Below are 11,170 nucleotides of genomic sequence, written 5' to 3'. Positions count from 1 at the left end.
ATAGATGTGGTAGAGTATGTGAGCCCCTCATCTCGATATAGAACTGGCCCACTGCGGCGTATCCAGATGGCTTCCGTTATCTGCCGCGTGAACAGATCGCTCTTTCACTCCAATACTTTGGAGTTATCCCAGTCAATCACATGATTTTTCTGTGTGGCATGGTCTGTGATTGCCGATTTATTTATATGGGATTCCGACAGCTTCCTTTCTGATTAGGCGAATTTCTTTCCTTCATTGGTGTCCGTATCCGTATGACCAAACTGGCCACATTGAGAGACACTGGACTACCTATAGCAGTGCCGAAGTGTTGCTGATAGATGCTGTCTCGGCACTAAATCCATTTTTTCCTGAATCCGGAGGTTTGTGTTCTTACGCCAGGATCTGTCTAATTCTAAGCGTTTCCGAATGATTCAAAGAGCATCGTAAATTGGGTGTGTTGGTAAATAGAGAGACAACATCATGTAAAATGAATTCTTCTTCTTCCCTTATTGTGATAGTAGACATAGCTTCCGCTAGATGTTTCGAGTTCTTGACAGGGTGTTCCGATTTACCCACTAGCGGTCCAAGAATGACTGCTAAAGATCTGGAAACGTTGTAACCAATGGATCCAGTGTAGTCCACAATAGGCCTCAGTGGGTTCCCTGCTTTTGGATCTTGGGTGTACAGTACATTCTAGGAGTGTCCCCTGCTTGTGGATCTTGGGTGTACAGTACATTCTAGGAGTGTTCCCTGCTTGTGGATCTTGGGTGTACAGTACATTCTAGGAGTGTTCCCTGCTTGTGGATCTTGGGTGTACAGTACAATCTAGGAGTGTTCTCTGTCGTGGGATACAGATATCTGTATTGGCCTTCGGTAATCTTCCTATCTTGTTTCACAATTTACACCTTTGTGTAGATACGCTTCACTGGTCAGTTGTCTGATGGAGGTGACAGAGTACATACCATACTAGTCATCGAAACGCCACATACAATGTATAAACACCCATTTGTTGTGTAACAATAATCTTTTCATAATCCATACTAACCGACCTAAAGTAAATGGTCATTTGTACGATGGAGGTGACAGAGTACATACCGTACTAGTAATCGAAACGTCATATAACAAACACTTGTTGGTTGTATCAAAAGAATCGTTTCATAATCCATACTTACCAACCTGAAGGAAATGTTTAGAAATATCTGTGATAGGTGTTTGTTACGTCATAAACACGTCATGCAGACTATGATCGAATAATCATCTTGTTCATCTTCTGACAACCATGACTAATGTTTTACCCGAGACATTTCTCTCCAAAGATGTTGGTGATTAAATCAACTATTGTGGTGCATACATAATTTGGTTAATGCTTCTGATTTCAAACATAATTTGTATTTTTTCACAATCCTAATGACATCTCGAATTCTATTTTTGATAATTCAGATTATATATGAAAAATAAAAAATAAATTCTTTATAAGATTATTATTATTATTATTACAGTTTCGTTGTCTGTCGGGAAATGTTTTTTTACCACAAAATTGTAAAACAATAGTACGATATCATCCTGTAAAAAAAGAACACAACAAATAGTTAGCTATCATCCTGTAAACATTGTCATCTACAACAAACATTACGATATCATCCTGTAAACATTGTCACCCACAACAAACAGCACAATATCATCCTGTAAATATTATCATCAACAAGAAATAGTACGATATCATCCTGTAAACATTGTCATCAGCAACAAATAGTACGATATCATCCTGTAAATATTGTCATCAGCAACAGATAGTACAATATCATCCTGTAAATATTGTCATCTACAGCAAATAGTACGATATAATCCTGTAAATATTATCATCCACAACAAATAGTACGATATCATCCTGTAAACATTGTCATCAGCAACAAATAGTACGATATCATCCTGTAAATATTGTCATCAGCAACAGATAGTACAATATCATCCTGTAAATATTGTCATCTACAGCAAATAGTACGATATCATCCTGTAAATATTATCATCTACAACAAACAGTACGATATAATCCTGTAAATATTATCATCTACAACAAACAGTACGATATCATCCTGTAAATATTATCATCTACAACAAACAGTACGATATAATCCTGTAAATATTATCATCTACAACAAACAGTACGATATCATCCTGTAAATATTATCATCTACAACAAACAGTACGATATAATCCTGTAAATATTATCATCTACAACAAACAGTACGATATCATCCTGTAAATATTATCATCTACAACAAACAGTACGATATAATCCTGTAAATATTATCATCTACAACAAACAGTACGATATCATCCTGTAAATATTATCATCTACAACAAACAGTACGATATAATCCTGTAAATATTATCATCTACAACAAACAGTACGATATCATCCTGTAAATATTATCATCTACAACAAACAGTACGATATAATCCTGTAAATATTATCATCTACAACAAACAGTACGATATCATCCTGTAAATATTATCATCTACAACAAACAGTACGATATAATCCTGTAAATATTATCATCTACAACAAACAGTACGATATCATCCTGTAAATATTATCATCTACAACAAACAGTACGATATAATCCTGTAAATATTATCATCTACAACAAACAGTACGATATCATCCTGTAAATATTATCATCTACAACAAACAGTACGATATAATCCTGTAAATATTATCATCTACAACAAACAGTACGATATCATCCTGTAAATATTATCATCTACAACAAACAGTACGATATAATCCTGTAAATATTATCATCTACAACAAACAGTACGATATCATCCTGTAAATATTATCATCTACAACAAACAGTACGATATAATCCTGTAAATATTATCATCTACAACAAACAGTACGATATCATCCTGTAAATATTATCATCTACAACAAACAGTACGATATAATCCTGTAAATATTATCATCTACAACAAACAGTACGATATCATCCTGTAAATATTATCATCTACAACAAACAGTACGATATAATCCTGTAAATATTATCATCTACAACAAACAGTACGATATCATCCTGTAAATATTATCATCTACAACAAACAGTACGATATAATCCTGTAAATATTATCATCTACAACAAACAGTACGATATCATCCTGTAAATATTATCATCTACAACAAACAGTACGATATAATCCTGTAAATATTATCATCTACAACAAACAGTACGATATCATCCTGTAAATATTATCATCTACAACAAACAGTACGATATAATCCTGTAAATATTATCATCTACAACAAACAGTACGATATCATCCTGTAAATATTATCATCTACAACAAACAGTACGATATAATCCTGTAAATATTATCATCTACAACAAACAGTACGATATCATCCTGTAAATATTATCATCTACAACAAACAGTACGATATCATCCTGTAAATATTATCATCTACAACAAACAGTACGATATAATCCTGTAAATATTATCATCTACAACAAACAGTACGATATCATCCTGTAAATATTATCATCTACAACAAACAGTACGATATAATCCTGTAAATATTATCATCTACAACAAACAGTACGATATCATCCTGTAAATATTATCATCTACAACAAACAGTACGATATAATCCTGTAAATATTATCATCTACAACAAACAGTACGATATCATCCTGTAAATATTATCATCTACAACAAACAGTACGATATAATCCTGTAAATATTATCATCTACAACAAACAGTACGATATCATCCTGTAAATATTATCATCTACAACAAACAGTACGATATAATCCTGTAAATATTATCATCTACAACAAACAGTACGATATCATCCTGTAAATATTATCATCTACAACAAACAGTACGATATAATCCTGTAAATATTATCATCTACAACAAACAGTACGATATCATCCTGTAAATATTATCATCTACAACAAACAGTACGATATAATCCTGTAAATATTATCATCTACAACAAACAGTACGATATCATCCTGTAAATATTATCATCTACAACAAACAGTACGATATAATCCTGTAAATATTATCATCTACAACAAACAGTACGATATAATCCTGTAAATATTGTCATCCACAACAAACAGTACGATATCATTCTGTAAATATTGTCATCAACAACAAATAGTACGATATCATCCTGTAAATATTGTCATCTACAACAAACAGTACGATACCATCCTGTTAATATTGTCATCAACAACAAATAGTTAGATATCATCCTGTAGATATTGTCATCCACAACAAACAGTACGATACCATCCTGTAAAAAATGTCATCTATAACAAATAGTATGATATAATCCTGTAGATATTGTCATCCACAACAAATAGTACGATACCATTCTGTAAATATTGTCATCAACAACAAGTAGTACAATATCATCCTGTAAATATTGTCATCAACAACAAACAGTACAATATCATCCTGTAAATATTGTCATCAACAACAAATAGTTAGATATCATCCTGTAAATATTGTCATCCACAACAAACAGTACGATACCATCCTGTAAAAAATGTCATCTATAACAAATAGTACGATATAATCCTGTAGATATTGTCATCCACAACAAATAGTATGATATAATCCTGTAAATATTGTCATCCACAACAAATATAACGATATCATCCTGTAAATATTGTCATCAACAACAAACAGTACGATATAATCCTGTAAATATTGTCATCAACAACAAACAGTACGATATAATCCTGTAAATATTGTCATCAACAACAAACAGTACGATATAATCCTGTAAATATTGTCATCAACAACAAACAGTACGATATAATCCTGTAAATATTGTCATCAACAACAAACAGTACGATATAATCCTGTAAATATTGTCATCAACAACAAACAGTACGATATAATCCTGTAAATATTGTCATCAACAACAAACAGTACGATATAATCCTGTAAATATTGTCATCAACAACAAACAGTACGATATAATCCTGTAAATATTGTCATCAACAACAAACAGTACGATATAATCCTGTAAATATTGTCATCAACAACAAACAGTACGATATAATCCTGTAAATATTGTCATCCACAACAAATAGTACGTTATCATCCTGTTAATATTGTCATCCACAACAAATAGTACGATACCATTCTGTAACATGTCAGGGTGAAAGTAACAGAGGGAGGAGGCATGACAGAGAAGTTGATAAATTTCAGCTTAGAAAATCGACTGTGGTTTGCATAGAAAATTAAAGATGAACAGTTTTATTTGATTCATAAAAACTTACAATATTGCATTATTTTCAGAATGATATCCAATTATTATCAAATAGACATCCAAAGATACAGCAAATCATGCAGGTAAAATATTTAAGTGTGGGAGTCAATGAACAGGCAATAAAATGGATCCATGGAGACAAAACAAATTACCGGTAGAAAAGCAAGCACCAAGGAAAGGTTGATGATCATGTAGCAGTCAATGTGACATCTGTCCTTTTTCACATACTCTATCTATTACTAAATTCTAAAAGTGCAATCCCCTGTGTGGGTGTTACGTCGTCTTGGGGAGAATGTCAGTCAGTGTTTTGTAAACGGTGAGTATTCAAACAGGTGGAAACCTATCTTCAACGCAGATTGTATATTCTCTTGTAATTATGCTTAACTATTTTAAAGTGTTTTCAAGACATGTAGACCAGGTTCTGGAGTAGCAAATCAGCTTGTAAATGCCATCAGCAGGGGAGGCCCATATGTCACTACGTTTTTTTAAAAAGCTTCAATCTTCATGCCCGAAAATTATTATGAAGGTGGCCTTTCGGTGTCGATTATTCATAAGAAACTACATATTACACAAAACGCTCGTGCTCGATTATTTTTTTTCATTTTTTTTTTCATGACGAAGTGGGTGCTAGATATTTACAAACGATTGTGATGGCTCTAACAGACAAATATCCAATCATTAAACTGGCTGTGTTGTAACCAGGATTAGCCAAATTCCACCTTGATCATGACATTGGTCGATTGATGTGTATAAATTAGATGAAATACTGACTGAAAAGCTGGGTTTTCTGATTTTCTATCAACTGCAAAGCAAAAAGTAGAAGATAATTTTGTTCTGCGATCCCCAATTAAGTGGTAGTTCAATTGATGATCTGACAATTATTATTCTGGATAACATCTAAGCTGTTTGATCCGTTTTGTCAGCAAAGACCGCAACTAGAACACACTTACAAGTACGTCTCGAAACCCATCCTTGATCCTCTCTACACCCCTGGAATATGTCGTGGAAAAATTGAAGGGACGAAGACATCTATTTGATTGGTCTAAAACAAATATGACCATCTCCTTGGATGATGCCTGTCTTTTAAAGACTACAGAGGAGCGATAGAAGACTTCACAGCTGGTCAATTTTACCGGTTTGCTGCTGTGTGATTCTTTTGATTTATACCAAAGGATTAGACTAGTCTACTTGTATCATACACAAGGTTGCACACACTGAGTCTTCACTTTACTAATGACAAATCCCAGGGGTGCTGAGAGCATAAGTGGGCGTAACTAGCCACTGGAGTATGTATAAATATTATAAAAACAATTTAAAAAAATAATGTTATTTTAATATTGTTTATTACTTTTGAGGCTTACTTATATGGACATTTACATTCTTACACATAGAAAAATATTTGTATTCATTGTATAATTAACTTACAGCTACACAGTGTGTTGAGGATATTATATCCAGCGACAACAAATACGAACAAGAATGTATTTATATCTCCAACAGTCAATACTATAGGGAAGTGAATAGTGATGTATTTACCAGTACAAACTTACTAACCTAGTCCTTATCTAAATAAATACCAAATAGCAGCTAAACATCTAATGATCCTCTATCTACATGTGTATGCTCTTTATGTGAGGTCAAGGCCTGACATAGCAATAGTCAAGATTGAAAATAAACAATACTGAACACAAAGGTGACAAAATATCAAAAATAATATCAACTATATCGTTTGTCCTTTACATGTATGCCAGTTTTCCTACAGGTGAAGACTTCTGGTGCACTCAGCTACTGCCCACAAAGTAGTGTTGCCTAAAGAAAGGTGCCAGTTTGGGTATGGATTAATCATTATACCATACTGCTGTAAACAGACAACTGTAAACAACAGACCTTACAGGTCAAACCTGTAGCATCATAAATAGTACATCAACAGCAAAACACAGTGAGAAAAAATACAAAGTGTTCATAACAAATATAGAAATAAATTAATGTTATCACAAAATAGATTTAGTTTTGGTATTGTTTCTCTGCAAAATGACATTTTCTTTTAATTAATGTAGAACAAAAGGTCAATGATGCCTGTATCACTCATTTGCTATTACTGAATAAGCTCAATTTTCTTCTACTTAATACTACAGTGGCATGTTGAACCTAAAAAACTGACCTGGTATAAACGAGAAAAATTAAATGAAAGCAATTTATAAGTTAAAATTTGATTAAACCAAGAAATAACAATAGATGAAATGTTTAGAGACTTTTTTTTTTACTAAGCTTGGTTTAAATTGGCCTGTTGGAGGTTTAGAAGTAATGATTTAAGCCAATCAGAGGTCAGGGTGGTTTCAATTCCAAAAGATAATAAAACCCTCTAACCAAATAAATGTTGATCACATTAGATTGATAAACCTTGAGGTTAATCTGTTTCCCTCAATCAGAGGACAAGATAGCCATCTTGGATTTTAATGAATCTTCCTACAAAACAACTTGTTAATTAGGACTGTGACAGGATAATTCATAACCTTTTTTTCTTGAATCAGCAAAATACATCTTACACCCTCAAACAAAAAGTCATGGGGATTTGATGCCTGCTTTCATGGTATTATATAAGTAGTATAATTGTCACTTCTACCATGAAGGTAACATCAGAGGAAACACTGATGGTGTCTACAGTCTATATATATAGTCCCCCCCAACCCCCCCTCCCCCAGGAAATACAGGAAACAAGAACATGTCTGTGACCAATATGAAAAACAGCCAAGGAAAAAAACAATGAGGTGTATATCAAATGTGACAATCTTTAACTGGACAGTACACTGTATTTCGTTACAGGATTGCTCAGCCCCGAGGTGACAATATCACCTGTTAGGGTGAAAGTAACAGAGGGAGGAGGCATGACAGAGAAGTTGATAAATTTCAGCTTAGAAAATTGACTGTGGTTTGCATAGAAAATTAAAGATGAACAGTTTTATTTGATTCATAAAAACTTACAATATTGCATTATTTTCAGAATGATATCCAATTATTATCAAATAGACATCCAAAGATACAGCAAATCATTCAGGTAAAATATTAAAGTGTGGGAGAGTTATCACACCTGTTAAAAGAGTGTGACCACAGTTTTTATAATCTGCAGGATGTGGGTGACTTAACTAGTCTACAGTATACTGCTTTTTGGATCTTCCATGATAATATTTATTCTTCAAATTAGCTGGAACAATATATTGATTATGAAATCAACAAAAGCAAGACTCTGGGGCGGATCCAGGATTTCCTAAAAGAGGGGGCCGATAAATTTTTCTCAATAGTCAATGGTGTGCTGCAAAAGGCAGCAGCCCGAGCGCGTAGCGCGAGGAGGGGGAGGGTACAGACCCCCTCCCCATAAGGGGGGTTTGGGGGATCTCCCCCCAAAAAAATGTGTTTTCTAGAACGTCTCAGAAGCGATTTCCCGTGTTCTGAGTATTGTTTTTATGTTTAATTAACAAGAAGAAAAAAACATATTTTAAGTATGGCCCAAAGACTTTTTTTGTGTACTGGAAAGAAAATTAAAGTTTCGGTTCAAATTCTCTATCAACAGCGTGTTTTAGAAGTCAGATGGTATTATTATAGGGGCAACCTGGTGATGACAAATGTATGAATCCACAGGGGACTTGTTCATTATTACCTAATTTGGCGTCCCGCCCGCAAGGGGGATACGAGAGGTCCACCGTCAAAATATAAATCTAGTCTTCAGACATTGTAAGTTTGTCGTACAAAAGAACAAATAACACCATAACATCGTTGCTGTTTAATTAATGAGTTACTCATGGCATCACTAAGTTGCTAAACAAACGGTAAGTTCAAATCAGTGCGACACCCAAGGCCACTAGCTATATACAGGGGCGTTTCTAGGATATTTGAAAGAGGGGGCGTAGAATAAAATCTGTCGCCGAGCGGAGCGAGGCGAAAAAAGTTTTGGACCTTTTTTTTGCTAAAAAACATAAAATAATTGTGAAATGCACTAATGTAACGGTTCCTGACTTGGAGCATGTATATTTTATAGTTGAAGTGTCATGGTTTGACATTTTTTTTATCAGAGTATGTCTTTAATTAATGAATATGATAAATTGCCATATTTAATACAATATTAGCAGATTACGATAAAAAAAATCTTTTTTTTTTGAAAAGGGGGCGTACGCCCATTACGCCCTCACCTGGACCCGCCCCTGATATAGTCTCGCGTTTTATAATTGTTGACTAATTCACTAGTGTAGACAATGATATATCTGAAATGATCACGCTGATTAACTCATGTATTGGCGTGCATATTACCAACGGTGGTACATTTGCTAAGCTATCTGGTCACCTTTAAATTTAATTTAAAATTATCATACTTGTAAGTACAGCATATCATCTCATTCTGGTACGTACAACTTATTACTACGTACACAATAGTATGCTGTGTGAAGATACTTTCTTGTACGTACACGATGATAAGCTATAAGTACCACAATGAGATATTATGTTGTACATACAAGATAGTTAAACAGTTCCAACAATATATATAATACCAAAATAATTGAATGGATATGTTAAGTCGATTATACATAATATTGTCAGTCGAAAAAAACCTTTATCGTTCTTGTATAATGATATGAATAATATCGCCCAGGCGGTTAGGAAGGTTACAATAAAAAGTATTAATTTTCAGATCATCTATAACGAGCGGTCAATAATATAATTATGCAACTTATGCTAGTATATTTCTGCCGAGCGTTGCAAGTTGCAACTTGGGGTTTTGCGAAGGTGGTAAAATAAAAAACACACTTTAGGGTCAAGATACAATTAGGTAGACGAGCGTAGCTATGCCAACAAATATTGTTTTAATAAAGAAAATATAGTAAAAATATCAGATAACGGAAACCCACAATATTTGCTAGGATGCCGTATGGGATGTGTGGGGCGTAGCCCCAGAATATTTTTATACTAGCTCCGTGCATTATTTGATGCATTTCAAAATATTAATATGTTCCCATTCCCAGCCGATCAGACCATTATGGGCCGGCCCGGAAAAGGTCAGTCCGCCGCCAAAAGGGGGGGCCGGGGCCGGGTTTGCCCCCCCCCCCCCCCTAAATCCGCGTCTGAGACTTTATAAACAAGAGACAAATGATTCCTAATTAATCGCCTTGTTTTGCTTGTTTGTTTTATTTGTTTTTTATTTCCACCAAAGCTGCCTATAGGACAAATACCACAATTGCAGGTTACTAGTTTTTAGGAGTTGTTTCATTTTTTCAGCACATTTTGAATCTGTGACCTTGATCATTTATTTAAACAAACTTGATGCTCTTCACTCCAACACTCTGTAGAAGTATGTGAAGTAATCCAGAGCAAATAAATGATCAAAACATCTGCAACCTAGTAAAGTAAATTGGCAATAACAGACAATGGCAACACCCAAAATCACACTGCCAATTAGAACAACGTCAAAATAGTCAAGGGAAACAGCATGCGAAAACAAGAGGAATCAAAGATGCATTGAAAAAATGGAAAACTTTCATCACGACCAGAGACAAGGGGGAGCAGCTGTGGAGAGGGGGCTAGATCTACACCCACTACTGACCTTAAACAAAAGAGTGGGCTATACCTACACCCACTACTGACCTTAAACAAGAGAGGGTGCTATACCTACACCCACTACTTACCTTAAACAAGGGAGGGGCCTAGCTCTACACCCTCTACTGACCTTAAACAAGGGAGGGGCCTAGCTCTACACCCTCTACTGACCTTAAACAAAAGAGGGGGCTATACCTACACCCCCTACTGACCTTAAACAAGATAGAGGGCTAGATCTACACCCACTACTAACCTTAAACAAGAGAGGGGGGTATACCTACACCCACTACTTACCTTAAACAAGGGAGGGGGCG

This window comes from Mizuhopecten yessoensis, unplaced genomic scaffold (assembly GCF_002113885.1).
Source record: "Mizuhopecten yessoensis strain PY_sf001 unplaced genomic scaffold, ASM211388v2 scaffold9173, whole genome shotgun sequence".
Taxonomy (NCBI): Eukaryota; Metazoa; Mollusca; class Bivalvia; order Pectinida; family Pectinidae; genus Mizuhopecten; species Mizuhopecten yessoensis.
Note: the sequence above shows the minus strand (reverse complement) of the source record.